At 38.2% G+C, this 20,995-nt stretch overlaps 1 pseudogene; it reads left to right on the top strand.

Annotated features, from left to right (window-relative positions):
* The first annotated feature begins 13,314 nt into the window (after nucleotides 1-13,314).
* Nucleotides 13,315-14,250, top strand: LOC127667103 (serine/threonine-protein phosphatase 2A 56 kDa regulatory subunit delta isoform-like; annotated as a pseudogene).
* The last annotated feature ends 6,745 nt before the right edge of the window (nucleotides 14,251-20,995 follow it).

The raw sequence follows: 20,995 nt of genomic DNA, 5'->3' as shown, positions 1-20,995 counted from the left end.
CCTCATAAAACTACAAAGTTTCTGTAAGGTAAAGGACACCGTCAAAAGGACAAAACGTCAACCAACAGACTGGGAAAGAATCTTCACCAACCCTAATCCAACAGAGGGCTAACATCTAATATATACAAAGACCTCAAGAAAGTAGAACTCAGAGATCCAAATAACCCCATTAAAAAGTGGGGTACGGAGCTAAACAAAGAATTTTCACATGAAGAACTTTGGAGAGCTGACAAACACCTTAAGAAATGTTCAACATTATTAATCATTAGGGAAATGCAAATCAAAACAACCCTGAGATTTCACCTCACACGAGTCAGAATGGCTAAGGTCAAAAACTCAGGAGACAGCAGGTGTTGGCGAGGATGTGGAGAAAGAGGAACACTCCTCCACTGCTGGTGGGATTGCAAGATGGTGCAACCACTTTGCAAATCAGTCTGGCGGTTCCTCAGAAAACTGGGCATGTCACTTCCTGAGGACCCTGTTATACTACTACTGGGCATATATCCAGAGGATTCTTCAGCATGCAATAAGGACACATGCTCCACTATGTTCATAGCAGCCCTATTTGTAATAGCCAGAAGCTGGAAAGAACCTAGATGTCCTTCACCGGAGGAATGGATACAAAAAATGTGGTATATTTACACAATGGAGTACTATTCAGCCATTAGAAACAATGAATTCATGAAATTCTTAGACAAATGGATGGAACTGGAGAACATCATACTAAGTGAGGTAACCCAGTCTCAAAAGATCAATCATGGTATGCACTCACTGATGTGTGGATATTAGCCTAGAAACTTTGAATACCCAGGACATAATCCACACATTAAATGATGTCCAAAAAGAATGGAGGAGTGGCCCCTGGTTCTGAAAAGACTCAGTGCAAGAGTATAGGGGAATTCCAGAACAGGGAAGTGGGAAGGGGTAGATGGAAGAATAGGGGGACAGAAGAGGGCTTATGGGACTTGTGGGGAGTAGGGACCCGAAAAAGGGGAAATCATTTGCAATGTAAATAAAAAAAAATATAAATAAATAAAAATAAAAATGAAAAAAAAAGAATTGACAAATGGGACCTCATAAAACTACAAAGTTTCTGTAAGGCAAAGGACACCGTCAAAAGGACAAAAACGTCAACCAACAGACTGGGGAAGGATCTTCACCAACCCTAAATCCAACAGAGGCCTAATATCTAATATATACAAAGAACTCAAGAAAGTAGAACCCAGAGAACCAAATAACCCCCATTAAAAAGTGGGGAATGGAGCTAAACAAAGAATTTTTACATGAAGAACTTTGGAGAGCTGAGAAACACCTTAAGAAATGTTCAACATCATTAATCATTAGGGAAATGCAAATCAAAACAACCCTGAGATTTCACCTCACACGAGTCAGAATGGCTAAGGTCAAAAACTCAGGAGACAGCAGGTGTTGGCAAGGATGTGGTGAAAGAGGAACACTCCTCCACTGCTGGTGGGATTGCAAGATGGTGCAACCACTTTGGAAATCAGTCTGGCTGTTCCTCAGAAAACTGGGCATGACACTTCCTGAGGACCCTGTTATACCACTCCTGGGCATATAACCAGAGGATTCTTCAGCATGCAATAAGGACACATGCTCCACTATGTTCATAGCAGCCCTATTTGTAGTAGCCAGAAGCTGGAAAGAAACTAGGTGTCCTTCAACGGAGGAATGGATCCAAAAATGTGGTATATTTACACAATGGAGTACTATTCAGCCATTAGAAACAATGAATTCATGAAATTCTTAGACAAATGTATGGAGCTGGAGAACATCATACTAAGTGAGGTAACCCAGTCTTAAAAGATCAATCATGGTATGAACTCACTGATAAGTGTGAATTAGCCTAGAAACTTTGAATACCCAGGACATAATCCACAAATTAAATGATGTCCAAAAGGAATGGAGGAGTGGCCCCTGGTTCTGGAAAGACTCAGTGCAAGAGTATAGGGGAATTCCAGAACACGGAAGTGGGAAGTGGTGGATGGAAGAAAAGGGGGAAGGAAGAGGGTTTATGGGACTTGCGGGGAGTGGGGACCCAGAAAAGGGGAAATCATTTGAAATGTAAATGAAAAATATATCAATAAAAAAAAAAGAAAGAGGTGCTAAGGGGAAAATTCACACCACTAAATGCCTTCCTAAAGAGATTGGAGAGTTCTCATACTAAGAATTTGAATGTACACATAAAAGCTGTAGGAAAAAAAGAAGCAAACACACTCACAAAAAGTAGTTAGCAGAAATTAATCAAAGACGGGCCAAAAAAAAAATCTATCAATTAGAAACAAAGAGAAAAATAAAAAGAATCAACAAAGCCTCAGCAAAGCCAAGAACTGGTTCCTTGAAAAAAATCAACCAGATAGACCAGCCCTTAGCCAAACTACGAAATTGAAGAAAGACAGTACTCATATTAAGAAAAGCAGAAATGAAACGGGATACAAAACAATGGACTCTAAGGAAATTTAAAGATCCATTAAATCTTACTTCAAATGATTGTACTCCACAAAATTGGAAAACCTAAACAAAATAGATGATTTTATTAGTAGATGATGCCCTTTACCAAAGTTAAGACAAGATCAGATAAGCTATCAAAATTGTACTACAATCCCTAAGAAAATAGAAGCAACCATTAAAATCTCTCACCCAAAATTTTACGAGCAGGGTCAAATGGTTTTAGTAGTTTGCTACCAGACTTACAAAGTAGAGTTATTGCCAACAATTGAACAGAATAGAAATGGAAGAAACTTTGCCGAACTCATCCTACAAGGTCACATTCACACTAATACAGAAAACACATTAAGACTCAGCAAAGAAGAAGGTTTTCAGACCAATTTCTTTTATGACAGCAAAGTAAAAATACTTAATATAACACAAACCAAATTCAAAAACACATCAAAGACATGATCTACCATGATCAAATAAGCTTCATCTCAGGGATGCAGGGATAGTTCAATACAAGAAAATCTATCAAATAATCCATCAAATAAAAAACTTAAATGAAAAATAAATATCACATGATCATCTCATTAGATGCTTAAAAGTCCTTTGAAAACATTCCAACACCTCTCCATGTTAAAATTCTTCAATAGATCATGGATACATAGCACATAACTAAAAGCACAATGAAGGAAATAAACATCAAGCCAGTAGCCAACTTAATATTAAATGGAGAAAAAAACTTAAATGAATTTCACTAAAATCAGTGACAAAACAAAGTTATCAACTCTCTTCCCATCTCTTAAATACAGTTTTGAATCCTAGATAGAGTAATGAGACAACTAAAGGAGATCAAGGGGATAAAAATTAGAAAGGAAAGACAGAAAGTATGACTGTTCACAGATCATATAATACTGTACATAAGTACCTCCAAATATTATATGAGAAAACTCCTTCAACTGAAAAACACTTTCAGTAAAGTGGCTGGATATAGAATTAACTCCAAGAGATCTTAATTCAACCTTTATATAAATGATAAATGGATTGAGAAAAATTAGGGAAATAATACCTTTAAAATAGCCATAAATAATATCATGGTGTAAATTTAACCAAGCATGTAAAAGATCTGCACAGCAAGAATGGCATGTCTCTAGGATGAAAATAAAAATCACATATCAGAAGATGGAAAATTTTCTTATGCTCATGAATCACTAGGCTTACCATAGTAAAAATGGCCATCTTACCAAAAGTACTCTACAAATTCATTGCAATTGTTATCAAAATTTCAACACAATTCTTTTACCACTCTGGAAAGAATGATTCTAAACTTCCTATGAAAAACAAAACAAAACTAAATAGGATAGCTAAAACAATGTGGTACAATAAAAGATCATCTGGAGGTATTAAACAGATAATTCTCAACAGAGGAATCTTGAATGGCCAAGAAGCTCTTAAAGAAATGTTCGAAATCCTTAGTCATCATGGAAATGCACATCAAAACAACTCTGAGATTTCACCTCACTGCCATCAGCATTGCTATGATCAAAACCTCAAGGGACAGAACATTCTAGCAAGAATGTGGAGCAAGGGGAATCGTCCTAAATTGCTAGTTGGAGTACATCATTTATACAACCACTCTGGCAATCTCCTTGGCCATTTCTTAGAAAATTGGCAATAGTTCTACTTCAAGACTACATAATACCACTCTTGTAAAAATACCCAAAAGATGCTTTAGCATCCCACAAAGACACATACTCCATTATGTTCATAGCTGCTTTATATATAATTTCCAGAAAGTTTAAGCAACCCAAATACCCCTCAACCAAAGAACAGATTAAAAAATATGGCTCAATTACACAATATAATACTACTCAGCTGTAAAAAAAAAAAAAAAGGACGTCATGAATATTGCAGTCAAAGGCATGGAAGTAGAGAATATCATCCTGAATGACATAACCCAAACCTAAAACACATGTATGTACTCACATTAACCATACAGTATAGGATAACCGTTCTGTAATCCACAAAGGAAAAGACTCCAACTAACAAGGGCAGCCTAAGGGCAGATGCTTGAATCTTTCCCAGAAAGGAAAAGAAAATAAACATAGGAAGTTGGAAGAATGAAAGAACTTGGTGGAGGAGGTCAATGGGATGGGAGAGAAGCAGCTGGTGATCCGGTGTAGGGAGAACAAGAGAGAGTATAGAAATAGATGTGTGTAGGTGCAGATGTGGGTGGGGGGGGGAGTCTCAAGGATGTGTTAAAGATTTGGGATGAGGGACGCTACAGAGTGGTTATGGGAGTGACTTTAGCTGAATCTCCGAGCAGTGGTGGATATAGATCCCAAAGTGAACTCTTCCTCTAGTTAGGCAAAGCTCCTAGTAGTATGATAGGGACAGTAACACAACCACAAAACCTCGTACCTAAAATATGTCCTGCCTGCAAGATATGCTAGGAAAAAGATAAAGGAGAATCAGAGAGAATGACCAGCTAATGGAATGAGAACCGACCCATGGCCCAGACCCAATTCCAGACACTATTAATGATACTCTGTTATTCTTGTAGAAAGAAACCTAGTATAACTGTCCTCTGAAAGGCTCTATCAAATAGCTGACTGAAACAGATGCAGAGACTCATAGCCAAACAGTAGATGGATCTCAGGGAGTCTTCTGGAAGAGATGGGAGAAAGACTAAGGGACACAAAGAAGATAGAAACCCCACAGTAAGACCAAGAGGGTCAACTCATCTGGATCCTTGGCGGCTCTTAAAGACTAAACTACCAACCAAAGAATGAGCATGGACTGGACCTAGTTCCCCTGCCAGCACATATATAGATGTACAGGTTGGTCTTCAGGAAGGTCCCCCAACAACTGGAACAGAATTTGTCCCTGAATTTGCTGTATGCTTGTAAACGGTACTGTCTTGTTTCATCTCAGTGAAAGGAATGTTTCTAGGCATCAAGTGATTTTATGCGCTAGGGAAGGAAGTAGGTGGAAGGGGAAGAGTCTGCTAGAATTGGGAGGACTGGGAGAAAAGATGGGGACTAATATTGGGATGTAAAGTAAATACATATATAATTTAATTTATAAGAGGTTCTAGCATAAATATAAAAATTCAAATTGAATTGTTCGAAATGTGAGTATGTTAGAACTCAAATAAAGACTTTTAACATTTTGGGATTGTGGACCCTACTGCAGAACTAAATTTGAGTTTTAAAAAATCAAGTTATCTTCTCTTTTGATGGGATTTCTACCAGCAATGTTGGCAATATTCATCTGGTTTTTTTCCCCAGATAAATCCAGATAATCTTATCTAACATTGATTCTCAAGAAAAGTGTTAGTAAAATAAAGATACACACAAGTATTTAGAAAAGGTATACCATGCTAGAAATTCTGGTTCATCTAAGACTTCAGTGATTGTGCATTAGAAGTACAGTTCTATAAATTTAAAGAATTTGCAAGATCTTTGTGGCACATACTTTATATTGGATGCACAAATTTCTCTTATAATGCTTTCTTCTATTCGATGGCGCATGACACAAAGCGTACTGCACTAGATTAAGTGGTATCCTCGGAGGAATAACAGTTATGTGTAATATTAATATTGAGAGGTAGTTTTCATTGAAAATGTCTGAGAGTATTTTAATTCAAAATTTTGACCACAGAGTGTACCAAAATATCAGTATGATATAACATTAAATAACATTGACGGTTAAATTACTTTAACAGACCTAAGGAAAAGTGATAGAATTTTTGTGAAAGCTTGAACAATGAGTACCTACATTCTTAGGTAAAGAACTGGTGATATTTATCATGCTAAACAAAAAGGAGAAGTACGTCCCAGTTCTTTGCACATTGTATTTTCAGGGCCTGCAAGCCCTTGAGAGTTCTCATTACTAGCACTTTCCATAAGATTATTCTCCTCCATCCACAACTGGCTGGGAAAATAGTGAGATCCACGACCTCTACAGTGTGACTCCAGCTTGAGACCAATAATGACTTGAAAACTTGATGAGGCATACATCGTTTCCCACATAGGAATCAATAAGGTTAGATAATACAAAATTAATAAAAGATATTAAAATAAATTCTACAAGCATAATTTGAAATCAAACTGGTAATATTTTAAAATTTGTCATGTGAAATTAGGGGAATGGATATGATGTCAGAACTGTGTACTTTTATAATAAAATAGGAAAATGTAAGAAAAAGCTTGCATATTATGTTAAATTCATACATTATAAAAATATTAAAATTAAGAATTCATCCAAACCCCTCAAGCAACATGAAAGCTGAATTTTTCTATTTATTTTAGATTCTTCATACATATGTACTGTACTTATACCACCTCGTTTTCTTCTGCAAGAGAGACTGACAGAGAAAGACAGAGACATACAGAGAGACAGACAGACACCAAGGCAGAAACAGAGGAAAATGGAATTCAGACAGAGTTAGAGAATGGTGTTAGTTCAGGTTCCATAGACATCAGAACAGAATTCTAACCCCTTAGGCCATATGAGCCACCCAACACAATATAGGTACTGGGAAATGAGCCTGAGTCCTTTGGAAAAGTAGTAAGTGCTCTTAACATTTATTCATTTCTCTAGCTCCTGAAAACAAACTATTTCATTAAGTCCAGTAAATTTTAAAATACAATTAAAAAAGACATTTCGAAGCAAAAAATCGTATTTGCTCTTTAGTGACTGAAGACATTATTTTCATTGTATTTGTTGTCCTATCTGGAGAATTCAAAATAACCTGTGACTTAATGTCAAAAATAAAACAAAATGAGTCTATATTCAGAATAACTAAATCAGAGCTGAATGGTTTTACCTGGGAGACACAAAATTCAGACATGAAAGAATGATTCACTAACTCAAATAAGCACTTACTAAGAGATCTTCTCACTCCCAAGAAAGCTGTCAATCTGTGATTGATGGCTTGATGACAAGCTCTGTCTTGGTTTCAGTAATTCATATTTGATCAGTGTCCTGGAGGCAGTCTAGTTGAAAAATTCAGGATGTTAAGTTTTTCCAACCTAGTGATAACACAGTTATTACAATGAGTTTTAGAAAATTACCATATTGAGACGATGCAATGAATATAAATAATTTAAGATAATGAGACTTTTTAAATGAGAAAATAAGTTTTACATTTTAGAGTTATATGTTCAGAAAATTGCATGCATAACAATCTTACATTTCAATGTTTTTATCTCTTTTAGCCATGACTTTCAGTTTTAATGAGAACCTACCAAAAAACAACTTTTAAAAAAATATAGGTTAAAATATTATTTTAATGTATATTTAAAGAATGGTTATCTTAACAAAATAATACCATTTAGGGAGTAAAATAATGAAGATAGGAATGACCCTAAAATTGCATTTATTCAAACTTAGTCTGTGACATATGTACCTAAAGTGATCATATATCGTGAATGAACTTTGTCAGAAGTCATAGACAGACATTCTCTGTGTGTTTCTTTCCAAAATGCTGAAATTTATTGATTAACATTAGACAAATCCTGATTCTCTTCATTCTACAAGCTAATGAAAACAAAGCAGTTCTTAAACTTATCTAACCTTAAGTATTAATATTAATTCTCATATTTGGCATTACACAGCAAAAAACTGCGCATGCCTGAGTGAGTGTGTGTATGTGTGTGTGCATGTGTACACGCATGCAGACATACACGCAATAAAATGGCTGCAAAGGTTAAAAAGAATGGGTTAGCATTAAAAGAGCTTCATATAAGTCTCAAAGACAGGGACATGGAACTAGTAAAGATGCAAGAGTCTATAGTGTGCAGAGCTGAATGATCTTGTGCATTGTGGATAAGGCTGAACATAAGGCAGTGGAATCAGTTCAGGGTTATATTGAGGCATCAAAACAGTTGTGGGACTATGGAGCCAACTCAAACCAATGTAGATAATGAGCCTAACAATTGATGGAATGTTCAGGGTTAGAATGAGCAAACTCATGGACAGGTAACAAAAATGGGGATGTGTTGTCAATGGGACCAAGCGCAGGTGAAGCTCCTGGGAAATTGTGGAGTCTGCTTGTGCCTCAACTCACACACCAGTTCATCATATAGTAAGGTGAATGGGGCTACTGACAATACAGTGTTTAAAATCCTCATTTATATAGGAAGAAGGAAAAGGTGTTACACCTTCCCTCAGTCTGCCATGTCCAATACGTTCTTGGGAATTGATTTTTCTTCATGATTGGAATGTAGCAATGTGTCCATATGGGGCAAATTTCCTTTGATAAATTTATATAATGCCACCATTTTATTCTAAGGAACTTTTTACTTGTCAGTCTGTGCCTCCTGTGTGATGCTAGACAATGTGGTTTACTATTTTGCAAGATTCAAAGTCATGTGACATACATGCATGTGCACTCAAATTCAAATTCCCAGGTCATGGATTGGCGTGATAAAACCATTATTTTATATGATATGAAGTAACTCAGAATGCAGAATACTGTCTAATATCAACATGTATGCTAATACAAACTAATGCCTTGATTTTTATTTTCAGCAAAATAACATCAGATAAAAGACAGTAACATCATTTTAAAGGGAAATGATTCATGTGCTTTTCAATTTCTCTGTTTAAAATTAAATGTATTTTTGTTAGTTTATAGGTGCAATCATTTTTCTACTACCAAGCCTTATCTAAGTATACAGTTAATCTAAAAATTTAAATGACTCAAATTGCTAACAAATTATGTATGTATATATATATATGCTTATATACAATATTATTAAATTGAAACCTTGAATGATAAGCTAGTATACGTTGTGTGTGTTTTGAGTTTAAATCATAATATTTACTTCTAAATAAATTACAGAATATATTACAAAAAAAGATACATCAAAATACTTGTTAGAAGTGGCAGTGTCCCTTGTCTGGCAACTTCTCTGACTCAGCCAATAGCAGAAAAATATATCTCATACCCTGTGGTCCATGCAGACACCAAGGACCTTAGGTCATGCTGATAAAGGGAACCCTAGAGGTAACTTTAACTCCCCAAACTCCAGAAAACATCCAGGCCATTAAAGATAATAACACAGTGTAGACAGCCTAATGGATCTGAAGACTCAGCTGTTACCAGAAGTCCAGGCCACTGAGGTCAAAATAGCACACAAGGAAACAGAAAAAAAGAGGGGGGGGGAGAAAGAATTCACCGAACCAATATCTAACAAAGATAAATTCAGAAGTCAGCACCTGAATATATACTAATCATAAAACTCAGATTGCCGAAGACCAGCAGAACGACACAGTCAAAACAACTCCCAGGAAAATATGGTATCACTGGAGTCCAGCTATCCTACAAAAGCAGGCATAGATAGCCTACCACAGCTAAAGCATGATAAAATGATGTTAAACCCAGCTTTATGAACATGAGAGAGGACTTTAAAGAGAAAAAGAATAAATACCTTTAAAAATACAGAAAAAAAAAAAACAATAAAACTGCTCAAGACCAGAAAATAGAAATAGAAGCAACAAAGAAAACAAAACCTGAGGCAATCCTAAAGATAGAAATACTTGGTAGGAGATGCTTGCAACAGATGCAAGCATCACCAGCAGAATACAAGAGATGGAAAAGAGAATCTCACCCGTAGAAGACACAATAGAAGAAGCCAATCCATACTTCAATGAAAATACAAAATCTAAAAAGTTCCCATCATAAACCATCTAAGTTGGATCCCAATTTGGGTGGGTCACTGGAACTCCTTTCCCGCAGGCTCTTCTCCATTTTGTCCCTGCAGTTCTTTTAGATAGGAACAAGTCTGAGTCAGAGTTTTTTGCTATAGGATGACAACCCCTTCCTTAACTTGATGCCCTATCTTTCTACTGGAGGTGGACTTTACAAGTCCCCTTTCCTCCACTCTAGGGCATTTCATCTAAGGTCCCTCCCTTTGAGTCCTGAGAGTCTCGCCTACCAGATCTTTTGGACATTCTAGAGGGTCCCCCACCTCCTACCTGCTGAGCTTTCCTGTTTCCATTCCTTCTGCTGTTCTGCACAGCTTCAGTCCTGCTCCACCTCTTCCATACCTGATCACATTCTCCTCTTCCCCTCCCTGTCCCCTTTCCCAACCAGGTCTCTCCCTCCCTCTGCCCCTGTGATTGCTTTCTTCTCCCTCCCAAATGGGATTGAGACATCTTGTTAACCTTCTTAAGTCCTGTGAATTGTATCCTAGTTATTCTGTATTCTTTTGGCTTATTATGATTGCCTGCTGAGTTGCCCAACAATTAGCTGAAAGAGTCAGATGAAGATTGTTAACACCCAACCAATAGACAGAAGCCAAGGACCCCTGTGGTTGAATTATGGAAATCTGGAAGAAGCTGAGAAGGAAGGTGACCCCATAAGAAGAACAGCACTCTCAACTGACCTGGACCCCTGAGATCACAAACCAGGCAATATACACTACCTGATAGGAGGCCCATAACACATATACAGCAGAGGACTGTCTGGTCTGGCATCACTGACAGAAGATGAACCTAAACCTTGAGAGACTTAAGGCCCCAGGGAGTAGGGAGGCCTAGTGTGTTGCAGGTAAGAGGTGGGAATATCATCTTGGATACTGGGAAGGAGGTATGGGGTAAGGAATGATCAGAGGACAGACAGGGAGGGCAATAAAGACTGGATTATAAAAAAGATTAAATAATAATAATTATAATAACAATAACAATAAATAAAAATATACTAAGTAATCTGAGACAATTGTAATAAAATAAGAATCCCAGTTTGAAGGCACATAAAATATTTTCAACAAAATTACAGAAGAAAATATTTTCCCAACCTAAAGAAAGAAATGCCTATAAGCATACAAGAAGGTTAGAAAACATTAAAGAGATTAGATCAAAAAGAAAAAAAATTCTCCTATCACATAATATTCAAAATACTAACTGTACAGAAGAAAGAAATAGTACTAAAAACTACAAGGGAAAACCAGTGAAACTATATCTAATTGTAGACCTATCAGCCTTACTCCCAAAGACTCAACAGAGATTCCCAAAGCAGAAGGACCTGGGCAGATGTCCTTGAAGATCCAGAAATGAACCCACACACCTATGGCCACTTGATCCTCAACAAAGGGGCTGAAAACATCCAATGGAAAAAAAGATAGCCTTTCAACAAATGGTGCTGGTTCAACTGGAGGTCAGCATGCAGAAGAATTCAAATTGATCCATCCTTGTCTCCTTGTACTAAGCTCAACTGCAAATGCATCAAGGACCTCCCCATAAAGCCAGACACTCTGAAGCTAATAGAAAAGAAACTGGGGAAGACCCTTGAGGACATCGGTACAGAGGGAAAGTTCCTGAACAGAACACCAATAGCATATGCGCTAAGATCAAGAATTGACAAATGGGACCTCATAAAATTACAAAGTTTCTGTAAAGCAAAGGACACCATCAAAAGGACAAATTGGCAACCAACAAATTGGGAAAAGATCTTCACCAACCCTACATCAGATAGAGGGCTAATATGCAATATATACAAAGAACTCAAGAAGTTAGACCCCAGAAAACCAAATAACTCTATTAAAAATGGGGTACAGAGTTAAACAAAGAATTCTCACCTGAAGATCTTCAGATGGCAGAGAAACATTTTAAAAAATGCTCAACTTCATTAGTCATCAGGGAAATGCAAATCAAAACAACCCTGAGATTTCACCTTACACCAGTCAGAATGGCTAAGTTTAAAAACTCAGGAGACAGCAGGTGTTGGCGAGGATGTGGAGAAAGAGGAACACTCCTCCACTGCTGGTGGGGTTGCAAATTGGTACAACCACTCTGGAAATCAGTTTGGCGGTTCCTCAGAAAACTGGGCATGTCACTTCCAGAAGATCCTGCTATACCACTCTTGGGCATATACCCAGAGGATTCCCCAGCATGTAATAAGGATATATGTTCCACTGTGTTCATAGCAGCCCTATTTATAATAGCCAGATGTTGGAAAGAACCACAGTATCCCTCAACAGAAGAATGGATGCAAAAAATGTGGTATACATACACAATTCAGTTCTATTCAGCCATTAGAAACAATGAATTTATGAAATTCTTAGGCAAATGGATGAAGCTGGAGAACATCATACTAAGTGAGGTAACCCAGTCTCAAAAGATCAATCATGGTATGCACTCACTAATAAGTGGATATTAACCTAGAAAACTGGAATACACAAAACATAATCCACACATCAAATGAGGCACAAGAAGAATGGAGGAGTGGCCCCTGGTTCTAGAAAGACTCAGTGTAGCAATATAAAGCAAAACCAGAACAGGGAAGTGGGAAGGTATGGGTGGGAGAACAGGGGGAGGGAAGGGGGCTTATGTGACTTTCTGGCAGAGGGGGGGCAGAAGGGGGGGAAATCATTTGAAATGTAAAATATATATATATATATCGAATAAAAAATCATTAATTCTACGTAATCCTCAATTTTTGATACATAAATTATATGAAAATCTTCAGTTTTAACAGAAAATGTTTCCACTAAAAAAAAAAAAAAAAAAAGAAAAAAAGAACATCACTTTTTTTGGACTGTGAGTCTGTGGCCAGCATTTGAGAAGTGTCATTGCTGCAAGACACATTACGCCAGCTGGGGATGGTAGACACTCGGGGATTTCACTTTGTGCAAGGGCAGCAACACCTTCCACAGGAAAATCTTATGCTCTTCCTTTAGTGGTAAGGCAAATCCATTAATTATACTTCCCAGGATGTCCAGTAACTCCGCTATGCCATTGTGGTGCTCTGTATCATAGATAAATCTATAAAATATAGGGCGGGGGCGCTTCTGCTGCTGCAGAGGCAGGGGCAGCGGGTGGCTTCAGGGGCAGACGAGGAAAGAAGGATAAAGAAACAAGGAGAATGAACCACCAAAAATGGTGAAAAATGAAAAAGGTTCAATAGAAGGACAAGATACAGCAGAAGCAGAGGTAGCCAGGAGGAAAAACAGCCTCGCGGCTGTCCAGTCTTCGACATCTACTAAAATAAAATACCAGTCCCTAAGCCCTTGGTCGTCCCTGTGAAGAAAGACAAATATCAGAATTCTCCATGGTTTAATGCCAAAGATAATCGAGAACTTCAAAAACTCCCATCTTTAAAAGATATTCCTCCTGCGGATCAAGAGAAGCTTTTTATCCAGAAGCTAGGCCAGTGTTGTGTTGTCTTTGACTTTCTCTCTGACCTTCTGACTGACCTGAAAAGCAAATTGCGCTAAGCAAGATGGTGGAGAGTATCACACGCAACTGGAACGTGGTCACAGAACCCATCTACCCAGAGGCCATCCACATGTTTGCAGTTAACAGGTTCCAACCTGGCCACCTTCCTCCAGTCCCACGGGAGCAGAATTTGACCCAGAAGATGATGAACCAACATTAGAAGCACCCTGGCCTCACCAGCAGCTTGTTTATGATTTTTTAAAAAGATTTTTAGAGTCTCCCGATTTCCAGCCCAATATAGTAAAGAGTTTTATTGATCAGAAGTTTGTATTGCAGCTTCTAGATCTCTTTGACATCGAGGATCCTTGGGAGAGAGAGTTTCTAAAAACTACCCTGCACAGAATCTATGGGAATTTCTTAGGCCTGTGTGCCTACATCAGGAAACATATCAATAATATATTCTTTTTTATTATTATATTAATCTTTTTTTTCTATCCAGACTTCATCCCCTTCTCAGTGTACACAGTGACTGTTCCACATCCCATACCTCCTCCCCATAACCTGCCTATCTCTAAGAGGATGTCCCCATCACCCACCCCCACAACCACACCTTATCAGTCCCTGGGGCCTTGAATCTCTTGAGGGTTAGGTGCATCCTCTCTGACAGAGTCCAGACCTAGCTGTCTTCTGTTGTATGTGTGTTGGGGACCTCATATCTGCAGTGTATGCTTCCTGGTTGGTGGCTCAGTGTTTAGAGATCTCCGGGATCCAGGTCAGTTGAAACTGCTGGTCTTTCTATAGGGTCTCCCTCCTCCTCAGCCTCTTCTAGCTATTCTTAAAACAACCACAGGAATCAGCAGCTTCTGCCTGTTGGTTTGATGTAAGTATCTGCATCTAATTATTTCAACTGCTTGTTAGGTCTTTCAGAAGGCTGTCATGACAGGGCCATTTTTGTGAGCACACCACAGCATCAGTAATAGTTTCAGGCCTTGGGGCCTCCCCTTGGGCTGGCTCCCAATTTGGGCCTGCCGCTGGACCTCCTTTTCCTCGGGCTCTTCTCCATTTCCATCCCTGCAGTCCTTTCAGACAGGGACAATTTTGGGTCAGAGTTTTTGACTGTGAGATAACAACCCCATCTCTCCACTTGATGCCCTGTCTTTCTACTGGAGGTGGACTCTACAAGTTCCCTCGTTCCACTGTAGGGTATTTCATCTAATGTCCCTCCCTTTCTGGGTTATCATCAATAAAACAACAGTCAGCCAGAAACTTAACTATAGAAGCACAAAATCAAGGTTTGTATATTCAGTGACTTTCCCAGAACTGTGAACACTGATGAATCATGTCTTTGTTTTTGCTCTGTCAGGTGGTGTTGTCTCTGTGCTGAGTTTTATGGCCAGAATGACCTTCCATCATGGTGTCAGTTGTAATAAAATCAGGGAACCTACTAATGTCTAGAGACCTGTTCCATTCCCCACTGGTCTTAGCAAATGACTCAAATCATAGATTCATCCTCTTCTAAAGAGGGGTAGTTGGTCCTACCTATCATTAACTGGACTGAATTAATCTGTTGCTTTACATAATTGGACATATATTTTAAGATGCAGGGCCCCACTGTTAAACAGATTCTGAATAGAAGTGCTAAGTTTAAGAAAAAATATATAAATAATTCAGCAAAGTTAATCAAAATTTGGTTATACTGTGATTGCCTCCTCATTGTTTGGTTCCACCCATGCCTGCAAGGTTGCTTGAAACAATAAGGAGACGTCTTCCCCATAGGGTTTTTGGTAGCCTTCAACCTTTTGTCCAGCCTTAGGTTTTTGAGAAAGAAATTCCATCTTCTAGCTCCTGAGGTTATCTTGTTTTTGTGTGTGTGTTTGTTTTGGTTTTTGTTTGTTTGTTTTTTACAATTCTTTAATTGATTTTTTAAATTTACATTTAAAATGCTATCCCCTTTCCTGGTTCCCCCCCATCCCCCCGGAAAACCCCCTAACCCATCCCTCCTCTCCTGGATCACCAACCCACCCAGTCTCACTTCCCTGTCCTAGCATTCCCCTACACTGGGGCATCGAGCCTTTTCAGGACCTTGTACCTCTCCTCCCTTTGATGGCCAACAAGGCCATCCTCTGCTACATATGCAGGTGGAGTTATGGGTCCCTCTATATATACTCTTTGGTTGATGGTTTAGTCCCTGGGATCTCTGGGGGTACTGGTTGACTTGTATTTTTGTTCCTCCTATGGGATTTCAAACGCCTTCAGCTCCTTCAATTCCCTCCATTGGGGACCTTGTGCTCAGTCCAGTGGTTGGCTGAGAGCATCTACCTCTGTATTTGTCAGGAAGTGGCAGAGCCTCTCAAGAGACATCTATATCACATGCTCCACTATGTTCACAGCAGCTTTATTTATAATAGTCAAAAGCTGGAAAGAACCCAGATATCCCTCAACAGAGGAATAGGTACAGAAAATATTACATTTACACAATAGAATACGACTCAGCTATTAAAAACAATGACTTCATGAAAGTCTTAGGCAAATAGATGGAACTAGAAAATATCATCCAGAGTGAGGTAACCCAATCACAAAAGAACACACATGGTATACACTCACTGATAAGTGGATATTAAATTACTTTGTTTCAGTCATTCAAATAGAAAGTAAGGGGCACAGAGTCCCTTTACAACATTCAAAACCATTCTAGGCATTCTGGTTATACTACTGCATACACATTCTCTAGTATTAGCAAATAAATACCACCATTCCTTAGAGAATCTTAGAGGTTGTCTTTGTACTAGGTTGAGAAAGGAAGCTATCAATACTCTGTTGGCTCTGTGTATACATTTAAGAAAATGAACAGCATTATCATGTTTTAAAGATCGGTGGTGTTAAAGCATCTGTCAATCAGGATTCAAAGTGGAAGTCCATTGATGCATTTGTGAAGGTCAGTGCTGATGAAAATCTAATGGAAGAGTAAGTCTATATCCCTGATGGAATATCACTATTTTGTCATTACAAGCCCCAGAGAGCCATGGCTGTCACTGATGAGTGGCCTCTGAAGGACCTTGCAGCAAAATAACTGTGACACCCACTGATACAACAAGTCTACACACTGTCCCAAGCTCTGCAATAGTGTGTGTCCTTGCCCTGTTTAAAGACAAGATGCTTCCTTACCAGGCTTTCATAATAACTAAAAGATTTGGATCTCCAGGGTCACTTTCCAATTGGTTTTGTAAATGTTTCAGTACAAGTCTCATGCTCACTGAAAGGAAGTTGAGCTTGCCAGCTGATATAAGCCTTCTTTATCCCTCAACAACTAGTACATTACAGCTCAATCTGTGATTCTCGTGAAAACTATTGGTCTTCTTTCTTTTACTTTTTCATGAATATAAATGAATTCATTTACTTGACCAGGGTACCTTGGATTGATGAAAAAGATAGAATCACTTTCTTAACTCTGTGCTAGTCAGTATGTAAAAATGTGTGTATGGACATTTAAATACAAGAGGTTATAATTTTTTCAATAATTTGAAAAGGTTAGTAAAGGAAGAATTGTGCACAGATAACAGCACTTCTGATCAGAATTATACCCTCTACCCATGGTGATATGGAATTGACAACGCTCTTTTTGAAGGACTACTTATCAATGAGGAAAATAGGACTGCTGCCTTTACCATTAATTGGTTTTGGTCAGATTTTTGTCTGCAGCCTGAGAGAAGTCAATATCAATGAAGTTTTTAAGACATGTTCATCCCTTTCCTGATAGTTAAATTGCCACAATTATTTTGGATTACAGTGATCATGATAAGTGTAGTAACAGTAATTTCTGTCAACATTATATAGAAAAACACATATGCACAGCACTTGAAAGGACTAGAATACTGTAGATTTATGACAGAAGATGCAGAAAAAAGTGTCTCACCTTGTAAAATCAAAGAGATACATACGGCAGAAAGAAAGCAGGAAAATAGCTGAAAGCAGTGTAAATGAATGGACTGACACTTAGAGCTCAACAGCACATTTACTTCTTGGAGATTCCACTGTTGATCTTTTTTTTTCTTTTTCTTCTCAGGTAAAATGTATGAAAACCCAGCCCATATTTCAATCTGACCTTAACAATTCAGGTTGAAATGTCAAACTGCGTTTCCATATTGTTGGTCTATTTCATGAATTGTACTGGACTTCTGATGTGATGGTGCACTTGGTTACCATGAACCTTGGTCCTTAGTGTATCAATTTGCTGAATCTGTACTAAGTACTTACTTTGACTGAATAGAAAATAATGACTGCTTATGAGGAGCGAACAACTTCATTTTCAATGACAATGATGCTAAAATGTATCTGAATTGTCAGAGAGGGGGCAGACTTTGTAACAGTTTTCCCTTGTAAGGAATGCTCCAATTTCAGAACACATAATTCAATACAAGACCAGTTTATTCCTAAAAGGAGTGTCTCATGAAAGGAAATCTATGAATATCTTCAGCTTTGTTTCATAGTGAGGAAAACTCGCTCATCTCTCTGGTGTAGGAAACTCTAATTTAGCTAGAAATACCTACAGTGTGACTCTAGTACTAAATTTGAGATAGAGTTTACAAGAAGGGCTTTATTCTTGTGAATAATTAAAAAAACATCAAAACAAAAAATGCCATATGACATTATATATGAATGTGGTCATAGTTCATGAAAAGTAAGCTTCACACTGTGAATGTAAGGTTGTTTAAACAGCAGCAGACAGAAGAGACACCAAAGGTGCATACATGCTCCTCAGAATGGAGGTGGCCATATCTCACAGATGGGAAGAATGAAAAGATACCCATAAGAAAGATGCACTCGGGCTGCAGAGATGGCTCAGCGGTTAAGAGCACTGACTGCTCTTCCAGAGGTCCTGAGTTCAAATCCCAGCAACCACATGGTGGCTCACAGCCATTCGTAATGAGATCTGATGCCCTCTTCTGGAGTGTCTGAAGATATCAACAGTGTACTTATATGATAAATAAATAAGTCTTTAAAAAAGAAAGATGCACTCATCATTGGCTTTGGCATTAATCAACCTCTTCCCCTCCCCGTCTTCCCCCCTACCCCTCTTCCCCCCCTCCTCCCGCTCTTCCCCTCCTCCTCCTCCCCCTCTCTCTCTCCTCCTCCCTCTTCCTTTCCCTCCCCTTCCGCTCCTTCTCCCTCTCCCTCTCCCCCTCTTCCCCTCCTCCTCCTTCTTCCCCTCTCCTCCCCTTCCCCTCCTTCTCCCTCTCCCCCTCCCTTTCCCACTCTCTAGCTCTCTCGCTCTCCCTCTCTCTACATTCCTACTTTCCTCCCCTCTCCCCTCCCTCAGTCCTTCTGTTTATGAGAGGATATGCATGTTCACATATTTCTGTGTTAAGGTGCATTACTGGGATACCGTATGCAATGTATACTAGAGGTTGATGTTAAGTATGTCTCTATCTTGTTCTCTCCACCTAACTTTGTAAGGTAGTATCTCATTCTGAACCCGAAACTTACCAATTCATCCAGTGTAGTGAGAGCAAAAGATATTCATATCACAGTCTCCCCAGCACTGGGTTTATATGCACATGTTGCAATAACCATATTTCTAAATGTATATTGTGGGCCCAACTGCAGGTCTCCTTGCGTGCTTGGAAGACTTAGCTCTCTTTGCAGCACAGGTGGTGTATCTTTATCAAGGACCTTTTGAAAGGTCCTCTAAAGTTGCTTGACCATAGCAAGTAACTTGAAAATTTTATAGCTACAAACTGAAATCAGGACTGCAGAATCCTGCATGATAGACACAACTTTAAATCATTGTCTTTGTTGTTGTTGATGTTGTTTGTTTGTTTGTTTGCTTGCTTGCTTTTTCTGAGACAGGGTCTCTCTGTGTAAGCCTGGCTGTCCTGGAACTCACTCTGTAGACCAGGCTGGCCTCGAACTCAGAAATCTGCCTGCCTCTGCCTCCTAAGTGCTGGGATTAAAGGCATACACTACCACTGCCCAGCTAAATCATTGTCTTAAAATGTGTAAGACTGTATTTTATTGGAAAATAAAATGTTGCTTAACCATATCCTATGCCCATTATACCAAATCTTGTGATGCTTCTAACTTTGTTTACTCAATTTTATTGTGTATTTTAGTTATTGATTCCACCTTGGGGAAGTTCATTGCTACGTATTATCACTGCATGCAAAACCAGAATTTAGTCAAAGAGGATTCAAGCAGCTAGAACATGGGAGACAGAACAACCCCAAAATTGAAAAAAAATCTCCTCAGTGTCAGAGGGGACACAGAACAGAGGAGGGCTGGCCGCACTGGGCTAGATGTTCGATGCCTGTCTCGACAGGAGCTGGTTTCTTGGCTGTGCTTGTCCCTGAGTTGCTCCTGATCTTGCTTTAGAGCTCATTTGTCATCATCATCTTAAGTAGATGATGGCTAATGATGGGTAAATGAGCAGCCATGATTTGTATTGGTGAGGATGTTTATTTGCCTGTTGAACATGATTTTTGTTAATACAGTCATTTTTCAATCACTGCCAAAGTGCAGTGATTCATAGCCACGTAGATTTCAAAAAGTGGAAATTAATTTCATGCCATCAATTTACTTTTCCACTGAGTAATTTAGAAAACAAGGATACAAGAATATTAATTGAAAATGTAAGATGGATATAAATGCTAGAAAAGTTCATTAGTTATTCATTTGTACTTTACTATTTTTAAAAGAAAACTTGTTTGACTGTGCATACATTTTAATTCTCATTGAAAATAATATAAACATCTGAAGTTACATTTAATTATAATTTTTAAAACATGTCTTTGAAGAGTCTTAGTTTTTACTTCATGTGGTACTCATGTTAGTCGATATTGTTAGAGATGACTTGTCTTGAAATTAATCTGTATAGTCCCAAAGTATTTGGGAAAGTGAACTTAAGACTTAAAGATATTCTTTTAAATTATATAATTCAATTGACATGGAATATCACCACTGTTTCTAAATATCCCATTTTATTATCCAAATAAAACATCCAAATTTTTATTATCATATGTACTCATAAATATGTTATGGGATATGTTTACTTATTCCATGAAATCAGGTCAATCTAAAACCTCCTAGTACTGCATTTACAGATGACTTTAATAAGCTGTGATCTCATGAAGATTATAAACAAGGATCGGGTTTCCTTGTTATCACCACTTGAGAGAAATGTGCACAAAGAGTATAACTTCTGAGATTAATGCCCAAATGGAGAAAAAAAAGGGCTATCTCCCTGGTGAAAGTGAGAAATTTGGTGAAGCCATAAATTATAAAACCACCATTTCTTAACTTACATAAGCAATTATTTAGGAACAAGTTAGTCTTTGGAAACAGAGTGTTGAAGTTGTGAAATACCTCCAAAGTACTAAGAATC

The sequence above is a fragment of the Apodemus sylvaticus genome, chromosome 16 (assembly GCF_947179515.1).
Source record: "Apodemus sylvaticus chromosome 16, mApoSyl1.1, whole genome shotgun sequence".
In the NCBI taxonomy this organism is placed as follows: domain Eukaryota; kingdom Metazoa; phylum Chordata; class Mammalia; order Rodentia; family Muridae; genus Apodemus; species Apodemus sylvaticus.
The sequence above is the reverse complement of the archived record's forward strand: the minus strand, read 5'-3'. Positions and strand labels throughout refer to the sequence as shown.